The sequence below is a fragment of the Oryx dammah genome, unplaced genomic scaffold (genome assembly GCF_014754425.2).
Source record: "Oryx dammah isolate SB20612 unplaced genomic scaffold, SCBI_Odam_1.1 HiC_scaffold_24, whole genome shotgun sequence".
Taxonomy (NCBI): Eukaryota; Metazoa; Chordata; class Mammalia; order Artiodactyla; family Bovidae; genus Oryx; species Oryx dammah.
Window position 1 is genome coordinate 58,724,112 of NW_024070208.1, and position 25,090 is coordinate 58,749,201.

The following is a 25,090-nucleotide window of genomic DNA, read 5'->3' on the forward strand; positions in this document are numbered from 1 at the left end:
TCAGGATGTCTGGCTCTACGTGAGTGATCACACCATTGTGGTTATCTGGGTCATGACGATCTTTTTTGTATAGTTCTTCCATATATTCTTGCCACCTCTGCTTAATATCTTCTGCTTCTGTTATCTCCATAACATTTCTATCCTTTATTGTGCCCATCTTTGCATGGAGTGTTCCCTTGGTACCTCTCATTTTCTTGAAGAGATCACTAGTCTTTCCCATTCTATTATTTTCCTCTCTTTGCACAGATCCCCGAAGAAGGCTTTCTTATCTCTCTTTGCTATTCTTTGGAACTCTGCATTCAAATGGGCATATCTTTCCTTTTCTCCTTTGCCCTTTGCTTCTCTTCTTTTCACAGCTATCTGTAAGGCCTCCTCAGACAATCATTTTGCCTTTTTGCATTTCTTTATCTTGGGGATGGTCTTAATCATTGCCTGTTATACAATGTCATGAACCTCCTTCCATAGTTCTTCAGGCACTTTGTCTATCATATCTAATCCCTTGAATCTATTTCTCACTTTCACTGTATAATCATAATGGATTTGATTTAGGTCATAACTGAATGGTCTAGTGGTTTTCCCTACTTTCTTCAATTTAAGTTCAAATTTGGCAATAAGCAGTTCATGATCTGAGCCACAGTTAGCTCCCAGTCTTGTTTCTGCTGACTGTATAGAGCTTCTCCATCTTTGGCTGCAAAGAATATAATCAACCTGATTTTGGTATTGACCATCTTGTGATTTCCATGTGTAGAGTCTTCTCCCGTGTTGTTGGAAGAGAGTGTTTGCTATGAGCAGTGCATTCTCTTGGGAAAACTCTGTAAGCCTTTGCCCTGTTTCATTCTGTAATCCAAACCAAATTTGCCAATACCCAGGTATCTCTGGATTTCCTACTTTTGCATTTCAGTCTCCTATAATGAAAAGGACATCTTTTTTGCATGTTAGTTCTAGAAGGTCTTGTATGTCTTCATAGACCATTCAGCTTCAACTTCTTCAGCATTACTGGCTGGGGAATAGACTTGGATTACAGTGACATTGAATAGCTTGCCTTGGAAAAAAACAGAGATCGTGCTATCATTTTCAAGATTGCATCCTAGGTACCGCATTTCGGACTCTTTTTTTGATTATGACAGTTACTCCATTTCTTCTAAGGGATTCTTGCTGCAGTAGTAGATATAATGGTCATCTGAGTTAAATTCACCCATTGCAGTCCATTTTAGTTCACTGGTTCATAAAATGTCAGTGCTCAGTCTTGCGATCTCCTGTTTGATAATTTCCAATTTACCTTGATTCATGGACCTAACATTCCAGGTTCCTATGTAATATTGTTCTTTAAAGCATCGAAATTTCCTTCCATCACCAGTCATACCCACAGCTAGGTGTTGTTATTTTTTTGGCTCCGTCTCTTCATACTTTCTCAAGTTATTTTTCCACTCTTCTCCAGTAGCATATTGGGCACCTACTGACCTGTGGAGTTCATCTTTCAATGTCCTATTTGTTTGCCTTTTCATACTGTTCATGGGGTTTTCAAGGCAAGAATATTGAAGTGGTTCAACATTTCCATCACCAGCGGACCACATTTTGACAGAACTCTACACCATGACCTGTCTGTCCTGGGTGGCCCTACATGGCATGGCTCATACTTTCATTGAGTTAAACAAGGCTCTGGTGAAAGTGATCAGTTTGATTAGTTTTCTGTGATTGTGGTTTTTAGTCTGTCTGCCTTCTGAGGGATAAGGATAAGAGGCTTATGGAGGTTGCTGATGGGAGAGACCGACTGAGGGGGAAACTGGATCTTGTTCTTATGAGTGGGATCATGCTCAGTTCAATTCAGTTCAGTCACTCAGTCGTGTCTGACTCTTTGCAACCCCGTGAATTGCAGCACCCCAGGCCTCCCTGTCCATCACCAACTCCCGGAATTCACTCAGACTCACATCCATCGAGTCAGTGGTGCAATCCAGCCATCTCATCCTCGGTCGTCCCCTTCTCCTCATGCCCACAATCCCTCCCAGCATCAGAGTCTTTTCCAGTGAATCAACTCTTCACATGAGGTGGCCAAAGTACTGGAGTTTCAGCTTCAGCATCATTCCCTCCAAAGAAATCCCAGGGTTGATCTCCTTCAGAATGGACTGGTTGGATCTCCTTGAAGTCCAAGGGACTCTCAAGAATCTTCTCCAGCACCACAGTTCAAAAGCATCAATTCTTCTGTGCTCAGCTTTCTTCACAGTCCAACTCTCACATCCATACATGACCACTGGAAAAACCTTGGCCTTGACTAGACAGACCTTTGTTGGCAAAGTAATGTCTCTGCTTTTAAATATGCTATCTAGGTTGGTTATAACTTTTCTTCCAAGGAGTAAGCATCTTTTAACTTCATGGCTGCAATTGCCATCTGCAGTGATTTTGGAGCCCCCCCAAAATAAAGTCTGACACTGTTTCCCCATCTATTTCCCATGAAGTGATGGGACCAGATGCCATGATCTTTGTTTTCTGAATGTTGAGCTTTAAGCTAACTTTTTCACTCTCCTCTTTCACTTTCATCAAGAAGCTTTTTAGTTCCTCTTCACTTTCTGCCATAAGGGTGGTGTCATCTGCATATCTGAGGTTATTGATATTTCTCCTGGCAATCTTGATTCCACCTTGTGCTTCTTCTAGCCCAGCATTTCTCATGATGTACTCCGCATAGAAGTTAAATAAGCAGGGTGACAATATTCAGCCTTGACGTACTCCTTTTCCTATTTGGCATGGTACATATCTGGCTCAGTATCTGTGGGGTCTCCTGGTGCATGTAAGGTTTTGTTTGAGCCCTCCAAGCATCTCTGGTGGGTAAGAAGTTTGATTCTAAATGCAATTTTGCCCCCCTACCATCTTGTTTGGGTTTCTCCTTAGCCTTGGACATGGGGTATCTTTTTTTGGTGGGATCCAACATTCTCCTGTCTATGATTGTTCAGCACCGAGTTGTAATTTTAGAGTTCTCACAGAAGATGAACACACGTCCTTCTACTCTGCCCTCTAATATCTGCAAGATAAAATACTATTCGGTCTGTACATAGTAAGCAGTAATTTGCCATGTAGCACTTGGGTGTGTGGAATTGCATTCCTTTTTGTCTTAAAGATATCTGTGACTTAAAAAGCAATTGCTAACATGGATGACACCATATATTTATAATTATCTTGGGAGCCTCTGCATTTCTATTTTTTAATTTTAAGTTTGTATTTTTCAAAGTGGATCCAAGTGAACTTTTTGAAGTATATCCATAGGGCAAACTCCTGGAGGCTAGTCTCTTTCAATTTACTTTGAAAAATATACTTTTGGAATTTTTATGATCTTTATATAATTTAAAGCACAAAGCACTTAATGACAGTGTTTTATCTTAAATGAGCTCTCATTTGCATTTGTTTAAACTGAAGTTGCTGGGATTCAATTAAAAAAGAAAAAAAAAAAAGACTCTCACCCTACTTTAACAAATATATTTTGATTATTTTTTTTCCCTTTTGCTTCCCCCCCCTCCAACCAACTTCCTATATTCAATACTTGAACAATAATTTTTGCTGTTTTGATTACTTAGTTATTAATAGCAGTAAGAAGGATAATTCACAGTTTATAATTCACAGTTTATTCTCTTTCCTGATACCCTTCCATTATTAACAGTAGCTATACGTAGATGTAAGTAGCTTGTAGAATGATTGTATACATTTTGTCCTATTCTCTATTGTAAAGATGTTTGCCATCTCGTCTGGGTTTTTAATTTCCTGGAGATAAAACTTCCGGCAAGGGAAAGCCAGTGTCATTATTTGTGCTGCAAAGCTTGTTCTTGAGATTGTTATGTACAAAACCATAATGATATTATCATAATTTTTATGGTGGTCTCCCTTTCTCTAGATGCTAGCAATATACAGCTTACCTTCTAAAATTTTCTTCTGCACCTTTTCAAATTTAAGTTTTCAACATAAAACAAGCAAAAAATAAGCAATTCCTAAACACAAGCAGTTTACTATAAATAATGTTTTAGCTTTGAAAATTCAGCCTGTAAAACCCATCATTTCATCTAAATTTGCTTCAGGATTCTTATGATTTTATTAGGAATATCTCATCATGAAAAAGAAAATTTATTATTGGATTTTTACTGCATTCAACGTAAAATAAATTTTAGTGATATTCCTCCAAGAGTAGATATTGGGGTGTTTGAAGAGTTGGGGTGGAACTTCTGGTGAGGGAAACACAATGTCATTAATTCTAATAAAACATATTTCTTCTTTTCTCAACCCTATTAACCATTTCAGGACCTTCGGTTTCACCCAAAGACTTTCTCTTCCATGTTAGTTGCTTCTCAAAATGACTCACTAGTAGTGGGCAATGGGTGGTGGTGGTGATGAGAAAGTGGAGATAGTTTTCTGGGTGGAGGACAACTTCTATTTTTGTCCTGAGTCATTAACTTTTTTCAAGACAAAAAAGAAAAAGAAAAAAAATCTAAGATTCAACACAATGGTTGATTTAACATTTCTGGATGGGAGTGTGGGAGAAGATGAAATCTTCTTTTTAAGTATCTTAAAAAAAAAAAAAATGGATACACCCAACAGGTCAGCACACTTAAACTGAAAACTGAAGACAAGTGCCCAATCATTTGATGTGTTATACAATCAGAAATATAGCATTTTGAATATAACAAAAGCTTGTTAAAAAATAACTGATATTTAAATGGTACTAAAAAGCCTGAAAATGTCATTTGAGCATAGATTCAGATAGCCTTTACTGAGCACCTGCAATGAACAGAGGAAGAAGACTGTCCTTAAAAACTTTATGATCTATTAGAATAGATAGGTCAGTTAATAAATGATCATTTTATGATAGAAATTTACAAGGGGAGCTTTGGGCATACAGAAGAAAATAAATACAAGTGAAGCTGGAGAAAAATATGGCTAATAAACATGATGGAGGGAGAAAATGACAGTGCTGTTTAGGAGTTTAACATGCAGAGAAAGAGGTCAGATAAAGTCTAAAAGTTTGGGAAATTCAATTTTAGTATCAGTTCAGTTCAGTTCATTTCAGCCGCTCAGTCATGTCCGATTCTTTGTGACCCCATGAATTGCTGCAGCCAGGCCTCCCTGTCCATCACCAACTCCCAGAGCTTGTTCAGACCCATGTCCATCGGGTCAGTGATGCCATCCAGCCATCTCATCCTCTGTCGTCCCCTTCCCCTCATGCCCCCAATCCCTCCCAGCATAAGAGTCTTTTCCAATGAGTCAACTCTTTGCATGAGGTGGCCAAAACTGGAGCTTCAGCTTTAGCATCATTCCTTCCAAAGAAATCCTAGGACCAATCTCCATTAGAATGGACTGGTTGGATCTCCTTGCAGGCCAAGGGACTCTCAAGAATTTTCTCCAACACCACAGTTCAAAAGCATCAATTCTTTGGTGTTCAGCTTTCTTCACAGTCCAACTCTCACATCCATACATGACCACAGGATAAACCATAGCCTTGACTAGACAGACGTTTGTTGACAAAGTAATGTCTCTGCTTTTGAATATGCTATCTAGGTTGGTCATAACTTTCCTTCCAAGGAGTAAGTGTCTTTTAATTTCATGGCTGCAATCACCATATGCAGTGATTTTGGAGCCCCCCAAAATAAAGTCTGACACTGTTTCCACTGTTTCCCCATCTGTTTCCCATGAAATAATGGGACTGCAGGCCATGATCTTCGTTTTCTGAATGTTGAGCTTTAAGCCAACTTTTTCACTTTCCTCTTTCACGTTCATCAAAAGGCTTTCTAGTTCTTCACTTTTACCATAAGGGTGGTGTCATCTGCATATCTGAGGTTATTGATATTTCTCCTGGCAATCTTGATTCAATCTTGTGCTTCTTCCAGCCCAGCGTTTCTCATGATGTACTCTGCATGTAAGTTAAATAAGCAGGGTGACAATATACAGCCTTGACATACTCCTTTTCCTATTTGAAACCAGTCTGTTGTTCCATGTCCAGTTCTAACTGTTGCTTCCTACTCTGTAAGCATGAAATTAAAATATAGGCTTTCATTTGAGCCTTGGAAGACAGAAATGGAACTGAGGCAATCTTCTTGTTCCATTAGTTCTTTTCTTCTGGAAAGCCAGGATGAAGTTGATTTCATCTGAAGCATTTTTCCAGTGGACCACATCTAGGTTGTGGTGTTAAAGGATAATTATGTCAATGGGTCGGAATCAGTGTCTGTGTCCATGACCAGCTTGTGTATGTCAAGATACACTTGTGCTTGTGGTGGCTGTCTGATCCCAGCTTCCCAAAGAGTAGATAGGGGATAAGTCTGGGAGTGTAGTCAAGTCAATGGCAACTTCCTACTACTTGTAATAGGCAAAGGGCATAGCTCCCTTGGAAAATGGAATCTGTCATGAAAGTCCTTTTGAGAATCCTATTCTTTGATCATTTCCTCCAGCCCTTCCAATAGATTCAGGAACAAGTCATCCTTCATATTAAAAAATTCTTAAAATGTCTTACAGTGGTTTCTGGTTGCTGAACCAGGTTCACTGTCAACATCCTAGACCTAGGAAAAAGTTCCTTGACCTAACTATTAGCACAAACTATTTCAAGTTATTAAGGGATTTAGAGAAGAGTGAGGAAGAGGACTCTCCCTTGTGGGCCTCTGTTCTTGGTAAGGACACAAAGAAGAATCTGAGGTCTTAGCCATGGCAAAAACAAGTTTATTAAGGAAAGAAGAGGAAAACAAACAAACACCTAAAAGGAGAGGTGGGCCAAGCCAGGAAAGATACAGGGGTTTTTAAAACAAGGCTTTTGAATATTTGTCTAGATGGGCGTGGGCTGAAAATTTTGATTGACGGTTGCAAGTTACATAAAGATAGGCCCTATTGCACATGTCTTTCCTGTAATTTAGTCTGTTATAAACAGATGTATATATGTATAGAATATTTATAAACACTTCATGGGCTCCTAGCTATCTATGGTCACTTGAGGACACAGCTCTGCATCAAGGGCATGTGTGCCTAAGTTGGAACAGTTCCTGTGGTATCCACTGTGTGCCTAGAGCCCTTGTGCCTGAGTTGGAAAAGTCTCTGTGGTTATTTTGTAGCACATCTGTGAGCTCTCCTTGGCTGTACTGGGCCATGTCTCAGGTGGGTTTTAGAGATCAGCTTTCATCCTTTTCCACTGGGCCTCTCCTTGTTCCTCACGTCTAACTCCTACCTAACAAAAGGAAGATGAGTAATGGAAACAAACAAAACACATTTAAAGTGGTTATACCTATAGATTAAATTGGTTTAAACTTTGAATCTGGAAATTTCTTAATGGGAGGGAATCAATTCACTTTGGTTCACCCACCTTTGTATTTTATTTATATTTTAGAGAGAGATATGCCAGACTGCATGCCTTTCCAAACAGAAGGTACCTTCATTTTTATATTAACATAGGGCATGATTCCTAAAACCTTAAACCTCTATAATATACAGAGATTTAATTAAATTAATTCATATTTATCTGTGTCTAATAGTATACTTAATAATGACAGCAAAGATATAAAAAAGGAAGATTTTACTTAAATAGAAAGCTATCAATATATTGTTCCAAAATAGTTGGTAAATTAGGCCAGTATTTCAATTGTTGATACATGAAATGATACTATTTAACTATGCTTCAGATAATGTCTATAATCAGAAATGCTCTACATATGACTTTTTTTTTTCAGGCATATTCCAATACAGATACATAGAGAATTTAAATATAGTATTCAAGTGGGAGAAGGTATGCTGATCAATTCCCTGGAGGAATATGTAGCTGAGATATAGGATAATGTTGGCAATTTATGCAGATCTGTAAGAGGAAATTAACCTGCACCATGAAGCATGTAGAATCACTAATAAGGTATAAAGTAGCCTGATCAAAATGAATGATATCAGATGCCCTGCAGGCACCAAAGTGAAAACAGGTTGTCCCTTGGAGCAGAACCTCACACTTCTAGCTGAAAGATCTCTTTAGCTTTAGCATTGGCACACTATCTCAAGAAGAAAAGAAAAGGCTGCCAGTTATGGCTCTCAAATAAGAACAAGAGTGTAACAAGAGGAAATGATTATTTTCAGTAAGAGAAAGGAGTGGCTGAAAGCCTGTGTGTGTGTGTGTTAGTTGCTCAGTCGTGTCTGACTCTTTGTGACCGCATGGACTGTAGCCCTACAGATTCCTCTGTCCATGGAATTCTCCAGGGAGGGATACTGGGGTGAGTTCCCATTTCCTTCTCCAGGGCATCTTTCTGACCCAGGGATTGACCCTGGGTATCCTGCATTGTAGCCAGATTCTTTACTGTTTGAGTCACAAAGGAAGCCTGCTAAAAGCCTATTGTTTCTTAAAAAAAAAAAAAAAAAAAAAAACTGAAAATACAGAGAAGATAAATCACTGACATTACTCCATGCTTTCATCCATGGGAATAGAAATATTACTGTTTTAATAAGTTCACAGTAGTACTGTTTATTCATTCATTTAACAAATATATATTCTATGTGTAATGTCCTGTGCAATGTAATGAAAGTAGAGACAAAGTGATAAAAGATATATGAGAAGATAAGAACCACCTTACGGACATGCAACAATAGTGTATGACATTACCTGGATGTACATTAAACAGGTAAAGCATACACAAGGAGAAACTATGTGGTATGAAGAAAATAAAACATCTGCAGAAATATGGGACACAGCCCTAGGGAATTTCAATGTATAGCATCTGTAAAAAGAGAGGGAAAAGGTCAGAGAAGAATAAAAATGAGAGTCAGCTGGTACAGAATTCTAGAGACAAGAAATGTTTTCAGGAACAAGAGGTCAAGAGTATTGAATGTTGGATTCGTGTAAGATGTAGGTAGAAAAGGAGAACACTGAATTTAGCAACTTGGAGGTCATTGTGGCCTTGCTTGGGTCATTTTTTGTAGGTGAGAGAAAAGATTTAGCGTCCAATAATTTCTCTTTTCTTGATAATGTGTGAAGCAAGCTCATGAGCTGAGATGGCAGAAGGCGGGTAGGAGAAAGAAGAAGATATTATATAATCTCAAGAATTAGAAAGTGAGTTGGCTATTTTATATATAGTAGAATGATCAGACAGTGCTGCAGCCTGTTTGAATCTTAAGATATGAAACGTTAAGTAAAACAAGTGTGTTGGCTTGGATGTGTGACTCAGCTGCTTGGTCAGAGGTCCAGAGAAGGCTCGTTTGGGAGTTTATAGGGGAGGAAAAATTCTCCTCTAACCTCTTAAAATCTCCAGCTGAGCCTAAGAATTAAACTAACATAAGACAGATTAACAGGAGAAGAGCATGTATATTTTACTTGTTATGTACCTGAAGTTCTTCACAGGAAAATGAAGACCTGAAGATGTGATCATAGCAGGAAGCTTTTATATCATTTTGAAAAAAATACGATGTTTGTAAAGAATTGGCCTGAAAAAGTGGTTTGGAATAGGCATAGTAGATTGTAAAGAAGTAAGTAGGAAGGTAAGGGTTAGTTTACCAAGGTTTTTGTACAGATCTCTTGGCCCCCAATTCCCAGATAAAAATGTCTTTCTTTTTCCTGCTACACGGAGGGTGATTTTCACATGGGAGCTAGTTTTTCTGCTTTTAGGAAGAGAAAGGAAGTTCAGAGTTTCTTTGTTGCATCTGATGTTTCTTAAGAGTCTTCAAAATAGTCCAAAGTGGCATATTTTGGAGTGATATATTTTTGTTCCCTTCAAGTCCATTCAGAGTTGGGATTTTGGAAAGCAAATATTATGATGAGAGGGCAGGGGATGGATTCAAGACCACACTGAGTAATTCATTGAGGAATCATAGATTAGACTCTAAGATGCTCAATAAAGAAGGTAAAGTGATAGAAGAAATGATAACAGATGGATTAAGAGCAAATGGTAAAACAACAGATATGGGGACAGAATGTGGCAGACATGGTATAAAAGTTGAACTGAGAGTACTTGAAAAAACAAACTAAAAGAGATTGCTCTTTTAAAGGCTGGGTTTTTGCATTAAAATTTTGAAGATAAGGTCAAGTTTTTCATGATTGTAATTGTTCTAAGTACTATTATTAGAGAAACTAGGTGAAAACAACTGGGGGAAATTTTTATTAGTGAAGAAACTGAAAAATTAAGTATGCTGTCTGAAATAACTACGTGGCTATTGATTGCTAAGAATTATAATAGCAACTATGGGAAAGTAAAAGTTTGAGTTGAGAGCTAAGTTTTGACCGCATAATTGGAGGAGTCAACAAGAGACTGGTATAGCATGGAAACAAAGAAGATGAGTAAGTGGTTCTTCCGAATGGTATAAGTCTCAAGGAAATGGAACTATGTTTTTAGCTTTGTAAAATAAGAGGGACTTAATTCTTTGATAGTTGGTAAAAGATGGCAGCTGTTCATTTCCTATGGAAATGTGGCATAAAGTAAATTAAACAGTATAGGGTTTAGATGGCCTAAATGGAATGGGGAATTGAGAGCATACTCGTTTTCTTAAGAGCAAAGAGATAACTCCAAATTTCTGAGAAGAGTCTCAGAATGCAAGAAAGTTTACTTATTCATGCTGAGTTTCAAAGACAAAGAACCATAGTTTAGGAGGAAGGAGTTAGCAGCTGGGTCAGAGGAGCAGAGAGTAGTCGTGAGGTGAGAACTCAGGTGATGGTGGATATACTGAGGCACAGGAAAGCAGGAATATGCAACCTGATCAGGATTGGTCCTGTTATACATGGAAGCTGGGTGGTCAGCTCTAGTTCCATGAATGCTAACAACTTACTTTGTACAATAGTGACATCTGAGAGTGCTCTACACCCAAATGTCACTCAAAGGTAGCTGCCTCTTTGGGCAACATGGATTTGGGTGACAGAGGAGCTGTTCTCACTCTTTTGTCAATTGTTACATCCCATCTATCACTATACTTGTCTTACATATTGTCTCATCTTCTCCAGAGAGGAAAAACTGCCTTAGGACAGTGACCAGACTTATTTATCTTTCTGTGCTGCATTTTGCTTGCTCTTCCAGAAGCAAGCAATGAACAACTTTTGGTACTGAATTAGTTATGAGACACAGAGATTGTCTGATACAAAATGCTCCCTGTTTTTTTTTTCCCTTCATTTATAGGGTGATTTTAACTTTTAAATCCAACTTTTCATGTGTATACTTTAAAGAAGCACCTACTTCTACAAAGCTTGTTAAAACAATGATCTCAGAATGCCTCCCCTTCTTGATCCATATTTCATTTAACTGATTCTTTAATGTTTACCTTCATGTCTCAAGTTATATAATCACATCTTGACTTTTTTAACTTTAAAAAGTCATCTATTATATCTGAGATAATGGGTACCTACTTTTTGAATCAATCAAAAATTGAGAAATAATAAAAATGTCTACTTCATAGTTAACAAATATATTTTCAGTTTTCTTTCTTTCTTTTTAAAATATAAATACAGAGAGATATACACACGTACATACAGTCACACATATCCCTCAGAATAACATTAAACCCAAACACTTTATACCAACATTTGGACTTTCAAATATACAGTTTTTCAACAGTCTTGATCTAAGATGCATGGAAGTGAGATAACAGTTTGAAGCCACATGTCCATTTCAAAACTGAATTTTCACTAAATGTCACAGTGCAGCTCTCTGTTATTTTTCTAGAGTGAGTATATTGGTTCCCGGAAGGAAAATATATTTATGGAAAACCATACCCAGTAACTCAAGGGTAATGTTGTGCCTGCTTTGAACCTGAAAGATCTCTATCCTTCTTCACATTCCCCTTTGTAATTTAAATGCAACCAGGTGCATGTAACAGTCAAAGAAGTAGAGTCTTCTGTAAAATTGGTCTAAATTTACTTGGCTTGAAATTTATGCATAAGTTGTTACAGTGTTTTTCATGAGAGTAATAAAAATACTCTGGGGTTCTAAACAGTCACATTTCTTGTAGAAAAATGTAACATTATACTTTCAAAGCAAGGAGTAGGGGTGTGTGTGTGTGTGTGAGTATATGCATACTAACTGTTTGTTTCTGAGTGGTAGTATTATAAGTGATTCCAGTTTTCAATTTTGCACTATTCTTGTTATATCTATATCTATATATATATATAGATATATCTACAGTAAGTATGTGGTACTTTCAACCTCAGAAATGATGCATAGGTATTTTTTAGACTCACTGACAGAGAAAAGTCTATGGCTATTTCTTAAGAAAACATTCAGTAGGTTTTGGATATATGGATCTGAATCTCACGGGTGAGGTCAGTTTTGGAAACATAGACTCCAGAGTCATCATTGTCTAAATATTTAGAGTATAGGTTATGTGAAGTTGCTCAATGGTGTCAGTGTAAAATAAGAAGAGAAGGGGCCAAAAAGACAAAGTTAGTGTGGAGAAATACTACCATTTCACACGTCAAGCTAGAAAGAGAACAAATCTGAGACACTGGGAAGGAGTGGTCCAAAATATAAGGGAAAGTCTAGGAAATGTACTCCTTTCTAGAATATGGGGAAATCTCAAATGCCACACAGAGCCTGATGAAATCTGGGACAAAAGCATATTGGTATATTAGTTTATCATTTAACTAAGACATTGTAAAATTTTAAAAATTAAGTGGTATACTAGATTCAGAGCTGGGCTTTGATGGTGTTAAGGAGAGAATAGGAGTGGGACAAAACAATGCATACAGGCTACCATTTATTAGGGAGCCTCAGTATAAATGAAATAGGAAAATAACATGGACAGGGTTATATAGCAAGTAGCAAAAAAGCAATTGAAAGAGACACTGAGTAAAAGGAAATTAGTCACCTGGCATTCTCTCCCAAATTAGTTAAGGACAGACCAATTTGAAAAATGTTAATTAAATCAGCCACAGGATAGTAGCATGCTTGAAACTTCAAAGTGTCAATGTTAGAAATTAATTTTTATATATTTTAGCAAAGCAGGTATATATGGCAGTTACTGGAGGAGACTCTAATAGTGGAAAATTTGAGGATAATGTATAGCAATCAAGTCTAACTTTTCCAAAGGAAACAGTTCTCAAACTTGAGCGTTCATATGGCTCATCTGGAGAACATAAATGTTATGCCAAGGCCTTTGACTGTGTGGATCACAACAAACTGTGAAAAATTCTTAAACAGTTGGACTACCAGACTACCTGACCTGCCTCCTGAGAAACCTGTATGCAGGCCAAGATTCAACAGTTAGAACTGGACATGGAACAACAGACTGTTTCAAAACTGGGAAAGGAGTACATCAAGGCGGTATATTTTCACCCTGCTTATTTAACTTCTATGTAGAGTACATCATGTGAAATGCTGGTTTAGATGAATTACAAGGTGGAATTAAAAATGCTAAGAGAAATATCAACAATCCATAGTCATATATGGATGCAAGAGTTGGACCATAAAGAAGGCTGAGCACCAAAGAATTCATGCTTTCAAACTGTGGTGCAAGAGAAGTCCCTTGAGAGTCCCTGGGACAGCAAGGATATCAATCCTAAAGGAAATCAACAATGAATATTCTTTGAAAGGACTAATGTTAAAGCTCCAATAGTTTGGCCTCCTGATGTGAAGAGCCAACTCATTGGAAAAGTCCCTGATGCTGGAAAAGATTAAAGGCAGGAGGAGAAAAGGATGACAGAAGATGAAATGATTGGATGGCATCACTGACTCAATGGACATGAGTTAGAGCAAATTCTGGGAGATGGTGAAGGACTTGGAAGCCTGGCACACTGTAATCCATGGGGTTGCAGAGTTGGACATGGATTAGCAACTGAACAACTGGAGGACATGTTAAGTTGTTAACAACAACTCAAGGGCAGATATCTGGGTTCCACCCAAGAAGTTTCTGATTCAGTGGTACAGGGCAGCCTGTCATTTTGCCTTTTCAACCAGTTCCTTATTGATACTGACACTGCTAGTCTAGAAGCCACAGTTTGGAAACCAATGTGCTAAAGGGTTCACTAAAAGTCACCAGACTTTAAATGTCTTAGCTTTACAAGTAGCTGAGCTACAGAAATATCCAAAAATAACAATCAAAAAAGTAATAGCATGTGATAAATATAAATGTATGCATAATGGAACAACTATTGCATCCCTCATAAGTGGAATATAAAAAGAAATATGTGAAAGCTCATTCTAGCTACTCAGAGAGGCCACAGGGAGAGCAATACTAGCTGTTGATCATACAAGCTGATCCATCACACCAGCCCTGGCACCTGACATGTGAGTGAAGAAGTCATCTTGCACTTTCTAGCCCCAGCATACATCATGAAAAGAATGAAGTCCCTAGATGTATAGACAAGTCCAGTCATCCAAGACATTTTAGCTGAAGTCTCAAACCATTCAGCAAAGATAGGCTATCATTTCTTTTTCTAGAGGAAAATAATTTAATCATAAAACAAAACAAAAAAAGTCAAAAACCAAGAACTTTCAGTTTTTCTTTTCTGGCTTCTAGAGAATTTTTGCTATTTGTGTCCCCTGCATTAACAAAATACCAATTAATTACAATTAAGAGTTATTGCATAAAAGAAACCAAGTCCTTATAAGCTAAATTTATATTCTTTTAACAAACAAAAATAGTGGTTGTATATTTCTAACTTAGCGTGAAAAGTTATCAGTCATATTAAAACCAAATATCAGTCATGTTAAAACCGAAAACAGACTTGTGGAGTGCATGAAGGCTATTTCTGGGGTGATGCTGATAATATTTCTTAATCTTCCTGCTGATTAATTGTGTATGCTCATGGTCATTGTGTTCATCATGATGTACCCTTACAGGTTTTGTACTTTTCTCTCTGTATATTCTTTTAAATAAAATGTTCAATAAGTAGTTCATATGATTTGCTGTATGGTTAATTTCTTTTAATATAAGAAGGTAAAGTGAATAGTGAAAGTCTCTTCTTCCTGATTTATGTCCCTGTCCCATCCCAATATTTTTCTAGAGATATAATTTATTTTAAATAGTTGTGCACTTTCTTCCACAAAGAGAACTTTTTTTCATTACCCTCTTATCTATCTATATATCTACTTAGCCATAAATTGAGTATGTATATAACTATCTACAAATTTGATATATACATAAATATATGATAATATATTATATAATGGGTTATAATATATAATGTATAATATATAACATACATAATAATATATATTATTTTGTATCTTGCTTTTGATTTTTTCTGTTTAAATACCTTGCTAATCTTTCTGCAAACCTTTATAATAACTTTTCATCAAATGAATGTACTATAGCTTATTTCATCAGTTCTTTGTTGACAGTCACTTTGGTTGTTTCCAGGCTCGTTTATACACCGCAATTAACTTGAATTCAGCAATTAAACTGATGAGACATACATACTCAACAATTCTTGGTTTGTCAAATTAACAGTTTTAATAACAGTAAGTAAACATGTTTTTTGAAGGCCTATTGTGTACTGAGTGTTTGAGTCTTACCAAATTGTGTCTGTTGAAACTCTAATGCTATCATGGTGCTATTTGAAGATGGGGACTTTGTGAGGTAATTAGGTCATGAGAGTGGAACCTTCACAGGACTAGTGCCCTGATAAGCAAAGGCAAGAGAATCAGCTAACACTCTTTCAGCCACATGTGGGCACCAGTGAAAAGACAGGAGTCCAACTGTGAGCCAACAGGAGGGCCTTCACCAAGAGCCCAGCTACCCTGACACTTTGGTCTGAGACTTCAGGCTCCAAAACTGAGTGAAATAAACATGTGTTGTCTTAAGCTATTCAGTCTATTGTAGTCTGTTATAGCACCCAAACTAGCACAATTTTCATTCTTAAAACCAGACATTCAAAACCTCTTGCTGTTTCTAGCTTCCTTTAGCCTTTGTCTTTCAACAATTTTATCTATTGTCTCTTTTCCAGATGAGTTGTTTATAGTGCATTTCTTGAATTTTATCAGCTCTGTAATAGATTTAAAAATAACTATTTTTACTGGCATGCCTTCTCAATTGGTTGTATTCTGATAAATTATTTTTCTGTAACATTTAAAATTTTTATACAGCGAGATATATTTATAGTTCACTTATGACTCCTGGGGTGTGATGGATATCCTGCTTAGAAATTTGCTCAAACAAGTTGAGCCAGAAGAACATTGCAGAGTCCTGTCCTGAGGCTCAGATTAATTTTCCAGATTGTAATTCATTCTACTTAAATAAAATCTAAAGCAAAATGAAATTACTAAACTATAAGTTTTCCCTTAAAGCTGGGTACGCTAAGCCTTGATATTTAAATTCTAAGAGATATTTATGCATGATGCAGTAAAAACATGTAATATTCTGCCAAATTATATCTTTCTCTTTCTTCAGAAATATACACTTAATCTTGTAGAGATTAGAAAAAGGAAACCTTTTGAATCATACTTATAAAGAAAAATAGTACCTTTAGATGTCATTACTGTTTCATAATCAGGCTGCCAAAAAGGGGACAAAGTTTTACAGTTAGAAGCATGGGTGTGGACAACTATTTAGATATTTTATTAAAAAAAAAAAATCTTCACTTTCCAAGAGTGTGAAAACAGCAGAATAGTACCTACTATGCCAAATATTATACTGATTAAATAAAAGTGTCTTTGTTGAAAAATCCTTTTGACCTATACTTGTCTCTGTATGTTTTAAGTATCACTTCACTCTAAAATTAGGCCCAGCTTAATCAGGAGCTGAACAAAGGAAGGGACTCTTCTTTCTTTGGAAAAGGTTTCCTAACAAAAGAGTATTCTAATAAGCATAATTGACAAGATGGAGTTTATGTTTGTAATAAAGGGTAAATACAGTTTACACAGACATACACACAGATACACACAGACACATATTCACATAATCTGTCCCAAATTCACATTTATTACATCACTGAGTGGAAATATCACCTTTTTTGTAGACCAAACATCATGCATAGTTCAGAGGTATATCTGCACTCCTGTCTGTACCATTGATCTATATGTTTTGATGACAGTAACAAATCAAGCTCATCTTTTTAGCTTCCATCTCTAATGTGTGTTACGACTTACCTCATTATACTTTTGAAAATACTTTTCCTGATTTCTCTATCATTATTATTTTACTGAAGTGGAATTTCATTTCATTAAGTAACCCCCACCTACTCTGTCCTGCCATTTTAATTGGACTTCAATTAACTTTATAGATTTGATTAAGATAACTTTATATCCTTATAAAGTATTTTCTTATCCAGAAACATTTTGTTTTTTATCTTAATATATTGATAATGTCTTTTATAGATATTGTTACTTTTCTTCTCTATCCTTGTCTTTCTCCCTCTCATATTTCTGTAGAATAAATATAGACAGATACAGATATACATATAGATGATACACAATTCTTACAAATTTTGTATGTACTTTGTTACCTATTGTAAACAATTTTTTCTGTCATATATTTGCAGCTAATTGTATTTACAAAAAAGAAAAAATGATTCCATTTGTGTATGAATTTTATAACACTAAATCATTTATTTATATGAGATCTTTAAAATGATTCTCATGTATTTTGCTGGCATGTAATCAAATTGTCTTGAATTTTTCTTTCTAGCCTATTATTTAAACTGATAGTTTAATTTTGTTTAATCAAATGGGCTAGCACTAGTAAAACAAGAATAATAAAATTGATTATGGTAAGATTGATTTCTCTCATTATGACAACTCATAATGCTTTCCATATTTTTTTGTAGCATGACAGAATTTACATGTAATATGGTGGTTATTTTAGTCAAATTAACTAATATATATATACAACATGTACTACATAGTAATATATAATATGTGTTAGTCAAATACATATACAAACATGACATGTTAAAGATCTATATATCAATATCCCTTATTTAACATTTAAAAATTGAATGAGTTGACTTAGTCAATTTCTCTTTAAAAAAATTATTTTTTAGAGTAGTTTTAGGTTTCTGGAAAAATTGAAGTGGGAAGTACAGAGATTATAAATATACCCCTCCCTTCCCATATATATAGCCTCTCCCTTTATCAACATACCATTACTATACATCTGTTACAATTGATGAATCTACACTGACATATTCTTAATCACCCAAAGTACATAGTCACTTGGTGTAGTGCATGAATTTGAACAAATTTATATTGACATGTATGCATTATTAGGGTAGATATCACTTTCATGGCCCTAAAAATCTTCTGTGATTTGCCTAATTGTTCTTCTCTAACCCCTAACCCTGTCCTGGGCAGCAACTGATCTTTTTACTGTTTCCATGGTTTGCCTTTTCCAGAATGTCATATAGTTGGAATGATACATATGTAGCTTTTTCAGATTGCCTATGTCACTTAATAATATGCAGTTAAGGTTACTCCATGTCTTTTCATGGCTTGAAAGCATATTTTCTTTTAGTGCTGAACAATAATGCTGGTCTGGATGCACTACAGAATATTTGACTGTTCACCTACTGAAGGACATTTCGGTTGTTTTTATGCTTTAGCAATTATCAACAAATCCGCTATAAACTTATTTTTGCAAGTTTTTTGAGGGCATAAGTTTTCACCTCTTTGGGGTAAATAGCAAGAAGTACAAATGCTGATTCATATGATAGGAATACGTTTAGCATTATAAAAATGTGCCAAACTATATCCCAAATTGGCTATATCGATTTTCATTTCTACTACAGTGAATAAGAATTCAGGTAGCTTCACATATTTGTTAACATTTGGTGTTGTCAGTGTTATGGATTCCAGCCATTTAATAGGGGTGCGTAGTGGTATTTAAAAAAAAAAAACTCTCTAATGACCTAACATGGAGCATCTTTTCATATGCTTATACCACATTGTTTTGACAGTTGCAGCTTTATCCTAGTACAAGCCACTTTATACCTAATATTGTATAGTATCAATCCTCCAGTTTTGCTGTTCTTCAATATTGTCTATTCTGTATCTTCTGCCTATCCATATAAACTTTAGAATCAGTTTGTCAAAAATACAAAATAACATTTTGAGATTTTGATTGAAATTGCACTAAATCCATAAATTCATTTAGGAAGAACTGATATCTTGATAACATTTAGTCTTCTTATCCATGAACAGGAAATATTTTTCCATTTATTTCAAGAAATTTTCTTAAAGAATGAATCATACTCTTACCATAACTATATCAATGAGTTTATCAAAACACATGATGCAACTATATATTGTCTACCAGAAATCCACTTTAAATACAAATATACATGTAGATTACAAATAAATGGATGAGGGAAATTATACCATGGTAATACTAATTAAAAGAAATCAGAAGTGGCTATATTAATTTCAGGCAAAGTGAAAGTGTCTCAGTGGTGTCCAACTCTTTGCAACCCCATGGAATAGTCCATGGAATTTTCCAGGCCAGAATACTGGAGTGGGTAGCCAGTTCCCTTCTCCAGGGGATCTTCCCAACCCAGAGATGGAAAGCAGGTCTGCCACACTGCAGGCAGATTCTTTACCAGCTGATCCACCAGGGAAGCCCAAGAATACTGGAGTGGTCAGCCTAGCCTTCTCCAGCAGATCTTCCCAACCTAGGAAACGAACCAGGGTTTCTTGCATTGCAGGTAGATTCTTTACCAACTGAGCTAACAGGTAAGCCCAATTTTAGGTAAAGTAGATTTCAAAAGAAAGAAAATTATTAGGTATAATGAAAGTTGTTATATAGTGATGAAGGAGTCAGTTCTCCTGGAAGACAAAATGATTCTTGTATGCCTCATAACAGAGTATCAAACTATATAAGATGATAACTGATAGATTACAAGGAGAAAAATATTAATTCACTATCATAGTTAAAGAATTAACACTCCTCTATGACAAAGAGACAAATTTAGGAGACAGAAGATCAGTAAGAACATACTTAACAACACCATCACTCAGCTGGATGTAATTGACATCCATAAACTATTTCATCCAACAATGCCAAAATACATATTCTTTCCAAGCCCACAAGAGGCCTTTACCAATACAGAAACACTCTGGGCCACAAAACATACCACAGAAAAAAATTAAACTGTAGAAATTGTATAATATCTGCTCTCAGACCACAGTGAAATTAAACTAGAAACCAACAACCAGAATATAACTGGAAAATCCCCAAATTCATGCTGAGTAAACAACACATTTTTAAATAACACAGGAGTGAAAGAAGAAATTTCAATAAAATTTTAAAAATATTTTGAACCAAATAAAAATTAAAACCATTTATCACAATTTGTGTAACACAGTAAATTCATTGCTTACAGGGACATTTACAGCATTGAACACATATAATAAAAAAGAATCCATGCTTTCAAACTCTGGTGCTGGAGAAGACTCTTGAGAGTCCCTTGGGCTGCAAGGAGATCAAACTGTTCAGTCCTCAAGGAAATCAACCCTGAGTATTCATTGGAAGGACTGATGCTGAAGCTGAAGCTCCAATACTGGCCACCTGATACGAGAAGCTGACTCATTGAAAAGACTCTGATGCTGGGAAAGATTGAAGGCAGGAGAAGGGACCAACAGAGGATGAGATGGTTGGATGGCATTATCGACACAATGGACATGAGTTTGAGCAAACTCTGGAGATAGTGAAGGACAGGGGGTTTGGCATGCTGCAGTCCATGGGGTCTCAAAGAGTCAGACATGACTTAGTGACTGAATAACAACAACAGTAAGAAAGAAGAAAAACCTAAAATCAATCATCTAAATTTCCATGTAAGGAAACTAGAAAAGTAAAAGCAAATTATTTCCAAAGTAAACAGAAGAAAAGAAATAATAAGGGTTGTAGCAGAATCAATGAAATTAAAAACAGGAAAATTTCTCTCATTTTATTTCTTGGAGAGACTAACACTTCTCTTGTATGTTTATTTATCTTTTTTTACTTAAAAACTGCTTGGTTGCTTTGGTTAAGATGAACAATTTATCAAGAAATTAGACTTTATTTATTGGCTGTATCATGTTCTATTTTGAATGGATCTTTCTAAATTTTTATTTAAAAGAGATTTTAGGTATTGTTTATATATTGATTTCTTTTTAGAAATGCTTTTACAAGTATCTTCTTCCAGTTTGTTTCTTAATTTTTAAATTTTGCAGTAGCAGCAGCAGCAGCCATACTTAAGAACTGCTGCTGCTGCTGCTAAGTCGCTTCAGTCGTGTCCAACTCTGTGCCACCCCGTGGACGGCAGCCCACCAGGCTCCCCCGTCCCTGGGATTCTCCAGGCAAGAACACTGGAGTGGGTTGCCATTTCCTTCTCCAATGCATGAAAGTGAAAACTGAAAGTGAAGTCTCTCAGTCGTGTCCAACTCTTTGCGACCCCATGGACTGTAGCCTACCAGGCTCCTCCATCCATGGGATTCTCCAGGCAAGAGTACTGGAGTGGGGTGCCATTGCCTTCTCCCTTAAGTATGGCATAATTGATATATCAATCCTTTCCTTTTTTTCTCTGTTATTTAAGACATCTTTTCCTACTCCAAGTTTATAAATGTATTTTCCTCCAGTCTTCTAAAAACTTTACATATTTTATTCACTTTTAACTATTTTATAAATGGATGTACTTCATTTTAAATGTTGTAGAATTTGTAAATTTCACTTTTTTTTGGATTTGATATCTTACTTACAAAAGCCAGAGTTAAATTATCAATGTTTTTTCCAAATTGTCTCTAAAATTTTGTAGATTTATCTGCTACATTTAGGCCGTTTATCCATATAGAACTGCTTTGGTTTATGGTATGAATTCAAGATCTGTTTTTTCATTCTCTTCTTTTTTTCTTTTTCTCTTTTGACATGGATACATTAGTTACCCCAGTATCATTTATTTCAGTATTTCTCTTTCAGGCATTGATCTGCAATCTGTTAATGTCTTCTATAAATGTGCATTTAAAAGTGGGTCTATTTACTAGGCCATCTATTCTATTTATGGGTCTATTTCTACATAACACTTTAAGAGAAGTCTCCATATGTTCACAAATCTTTTTCTTATCCAATAGTATCTTTGCTGTTCTCTGAACATCCAACACTAACAGAAATTTTAGAGACTACAAGTAGAGTTTTACACACACTGCCAGTTTTTATATTATATTTGAGATTTCATCAACATTATAGATTAACTCAGAGAGATTGAATCTTTACAGCATTGAATTTCAATCTTTGACCATCATATATTCATAACTTATTATTATGTATTTTTTCTTATAATTACTGTTAGGTGTTATATTTTTATGTCATGTATTTTTGAAAAGTATGGTTTTAACAGCTGTATGCCAAAATTTAACTGGATTTTATATTTTGAATTTCTTTTCTCTAAAAAATTGTCTTGTTCACTTAAATAAATAATCAGAGGAGTTTTGATTTTTATAAAGTAGGCAATAATATCACTTGGAAAAATGACAGTGTTTTTCCTTCTCAATCAATTTATCATTTTCTTCTTTTTAAAATTTTATTATTTTTAAAACTGCTTAGCTAGCTAATATCTACATATGACATTGCATAGCATTGGCTATAGTGGATGCCCATTTTGAAAGGTCATTTTTACAGTGTTTCATAATTAACCTTGATATTCACCATAGACTTTTAAGGATTCTCTTTATTGAGTTAAGGGAATTTCCTCTTTCTAGTTAAGACTTCTTGTTAATAGATGTGGACATATATCAATTACTTTTTCTGTGTTGAGGTAATTATATGATTTTAATCCTTTAACCTTTTTATGTACTATTTTATTCAAGTTATTCTCTCCCCTTGGCTTACTATTCCAAGTTTGAAGTTAAATGCCTACTCCCTTTGCTTACTGGAATTCTTCTGAGGCTGATACAGAAGCTTCCAGAAGTGTCATAAACTATACATTACAGTTTTTCCATTCTCATGAGTTATTAATGTTGGTATCTTGTACATATATATATTTATATATATATCTATACATAATATGCACAGTTGTATATATAATTATAAATAATATATGTAATATATGGGAAGAAGAGATTAGACTAAAATATAATAATGTATACATTATTACATATACTATATATATATTATTTTAAACTAATCCCTTCAAGCTTAGAGTTAAATATTTTGAGATTTGAATTGAAACTATTATCTCCATCCAGAATTTTGTGCTATACATTTTAGAACTTATTTATTCTTAAATGCTTAATTTTGGCTTAGCTTAACATCCTACCTGTGTGATACTTCAAGGCAGGAATTATTCAATATATTTCAACTGTATCCTTCAAATCACCTAGTAGAATGCAAGACCCAAGAGAAATTTTTGATTGATCTGTTTCCTTTCACCAAGAACATGAAAAATAAGGTTCAGAGAATGCTAATAGAAAAATTTGTCATTTATAGATGAAATATTCAAAGTATTGTCCGAGTGTGCCTTTTCTGATTTTTTTCTATCAGACTTCAAGAAAGCATGCACTCCAAGGAATATAAGGCAGATGTTTTTTAAGTGTTGTTGATTAAGGTCTCTCTGAACTGCTAATTTTGGAAATAAATTTTTTTAAAAAAGAAAGATCATGATATGCCTATTAGACAATATTTCTTAGGAGTCTTTCTCAGCACTAAACATCATCTAGTACTTCAGGCTGTGGGTGATTGATGTGTTTCCATTGCAGATATGTCAGGAGTCAAAGTAATGCTTTATTTTCCTTTTATATCCAAGGTGTCATTTCTACAAATCTTAAACATGCTTTGGAAAGTTTCAAACCAGTTTGAAAAGCTATTTAATGAACTGTGAAGAAATCTCTGTCATAAATTGTTTTCATATACAGTAGAGTCACTGTATATATGCACTTCAAAGCATGGCTATCCAACATTTCTAGCAATGCAACTTTCATTATGTAGGTCAGTTTTTAACATGCTCCCACCAAAAAGAAAATCCAGTGAAGTTTAATTTTCTTTTCTGCTTGGAAACATAGCAAGATTAAGTCTAGTGTGGTTTAGTAAAATTAACATCAGACTGGGGAGCAACAATATTCTGATAGGTTATATTATTGTTCACACAAATTTGTTGTTTCTCTCTGCAGAAGATATTTTCACACTTTCCCACTGAAAACCAGCTTGCCCATATGACTTTGTATCCTTCGTTATTGGAGGGTTATTCATGCCCATCCACTTGAATTAAGATTGCTTTTATGACTTACTTTGTCAATTAAATGTGAACAGAAATGACATGTGACATTTGTAAGAGTAGCTTTGAGTCAGATGTGGTTAGAAATATCTTTCTCTCCTTCACAGAAAGTAGCAAGGTTGAAAATAAAAGCTCCTGGATCAGCCTGAGTTCTAACATGATGATTATATGGATTAGAACAAAAAAATGAACATTGATGGATATTTGGTATGAGTGAGAAAAGCCTTTATCATTGTATTCCCACTACAATTCTGGGGTTAGTGACTTTTCATATAAAGTTGAATTGATTCCAAATTGTTTTCACTCTTGGTGTGTCCTAGTCATTCAAATAGAGCATACTTATATATTGACACTTTTTAGTGAAGCTCAAAGTCATGTATTCACCTATTCACTTCTTAATTAAAAAATACTACAGTCCTATTATATGAATGACACTGTACTTGTACAGATTATACATCAATGAGCAAGAAAAGCAATATCTTCCTTTAGCTTATTACCATGAAGGGTACAGATATTAAGCCCTAACCTCACAGTTAATTACAAATATTAAGAAGATAAAAATTACTGTGCACTTTTAAACAATATACTTTCAGAACTCCTTTAGACCTAAGAGTTAGCAATAAATTTCTTAAGAAAGCAATATTAATTTAACTAAACATTTAAAAAATAAAGGAGACAGTGAAAATGGCAGAGTGAAGACTTCTAAAAAAATATCTTCTCTATAAAGGTAATAAAACTGCCAACATCCTTTGGAATATCAAAAAAGCAAGAGTTCCAGAAAAATATCTACTTCTGCTTTATTGACTATGGCAAAGCCTTTGACTGTGTGGATCACAACAAACTGTGGAAAATTCTTAAACTGATGGGAATACCAGAACATCTGACCTGCCTCCTGAGAAATGTGTATGCAGGTCAAGAAACAACAGTTAGAACTGGACAGTAAATAAAAGACTGGTTCCAAATTGGGAAAGGGGTACATCAAGGCTGTATATTGTCACCCTGCTTATT

General features: G+C 35.3%; 1 long non-coding RNA gene across 1 annotated transcript; it reads right to left on the bottom strand.

The window, feature by feature from the left end:
• Window positions 1–1,685: 1,685 nt before the first annotated feature.
• Window positions 1,686–24,745, bottom strand: LOC120883279. The gene is made up of 3 exons (XR_005725725.1): window positions 24,735–24,745; window positions 11,608–11,614; window positions 1,686–1,795 (listed from the first exon to the last, which is right to left on the bottom strand). It is a non-coding gene; the product is annotated as an uncharacterized LOC120883279 (long non-coding RNA).
• Between the last annotated feature and the right edge of the window lie 345 nt (window positions 24,746–25,090).